Raw genomic sequence first — 1,110 nt, 5'->3', positions numbered from 1 at the left:
TGCCAGACTCAAAGGTTGACTCCTTCCTGAACAAAGGGACTTCTGGTCTCCTCATGGAGGTGAGTTCAAATCCCACTTCTGTGTGTCCTCGAGCAACTAGACAGACTGCAGCCATCCTTAACTCTGATAACTTCCGTTTGTGGCATCCGGTAAACCTTGTACTGCTCCCAGTATTGGTGCCATCATTTTTACATGATGATTCTAGAGTTAGTAGCCCGGCTAGCTCAGTCGGTAGAGCATGAGACTCTTAATCTCAGGGTCGGGGGTTTGAGCCCCACGTTGGGTGATGGTGTTTTTGAAAGGCCAATAAGATCACAGCCAGAAGTCCTTGAGCTACTGTACTAGAGTGTTTGTAACTGAACTGGACTGTTAATTAAATGATACCTCTGAGAACATGATGTCTAAGGGCACTTCACTGAGAGTCTGTGGCCTACCATTGCCTGCATTTTTTTAGCCTATTGTATTCAATACAGCCAAATTAGAATATCACTCAACTTCACTGTCCTTACAGCAACAATTCTTTTCAGCAAAAAATGGCAAATTTATTTGGGCTCGCCTGGCTTTTTGTGAGGCCAGACTGAATCTGGTGTCTCCAGGTTTTCAATTGTCAGGATGGCCGAGCGGTCTAAGGCGCCAGACTCAAGGGTTGACTCCTTCCTGAACAAAGGGATTTCTGGTCTCCAAATGGAGGCGTGGGTTCAAATCCCACTTCTGACAGAGATTTTTTTTACCTGCAGGATTCATCCCTGTAGTTTGGCGATAAAGATATATCCTTTTGTTTCTGTATAAATCAAGTGGGAGTGGGAGCCTTTGAATCAGCCTTTCTTTTAATGGCCCTTACACACCAACCCGATAATCCGCCGTCGGACAGTCTGGCGAGGTCAGTGACTCGAGTCTGTTCGGTGTGTTTCGTGCCGTCGTCAGCCAGAGAAGCCGTCGGCCTTCATTTTGGCCAACCTGACTTGCTGGATCGGAGGGCGGGCAGTTGGACTCACTCCCCCAATCTGATTGGTGGAGTGCTAACCCGGAAATAACGAACGGGATGAGTGACGAACGCCTCTCAAAATCTGACGAAAATCTTGTAAACTGACCTTTGTCGATCTGAAATGA

The 1,110-nt window shown here is 47.0% G+C and overlaps 2 non-coding genes across 2 annotated transcripts; both read left to right on the top strand.

Moving 5' to 3' along the window:
* The first annotated feature begins 213 nt into the window (after positions 1–213).
* trnak-cuu (transfer RNA lysine (anticodon CUU)) lies at positions 214–286 on the top strand. Its single transcript has one exon. It is a non-coding gene; the product is annotated as a tRNA-Lys (tRNA).
* A 320-nt stretch (positions 287–606) lies between these two features.
* Positions 607–717, top strand: trnal-caa (transfer RNA leucine (anticodon CAA)). The gene is made up of 2 exons: positions 607–644; positions 672–717. It is a non-coding gene; the product is annotated as a tRNA-Leu (tRNA).
* Positions 718–1,110: the final 393 nt, after the last annotated feature.

Source organism: Sander vitreus, chromosome 23, assembly GCF_031162955.1.
Source record: "Sander vitreus isolate 19-12246 chromosome 23, sanVit1, whole genome shotgun sequence".
Classification (NCBI taxonomy): domain Eukaryota; kingdom Metazoa; phylum Chordata; class Actinopteri; order Perciformes; family Percidae; genus Sander; species Sander vitreus.
The sequence above is the reverse complement of the archived record's forward strand: the minus strand, read 5'-3'. Positions and strand labels throughout refer to the sequence as shown.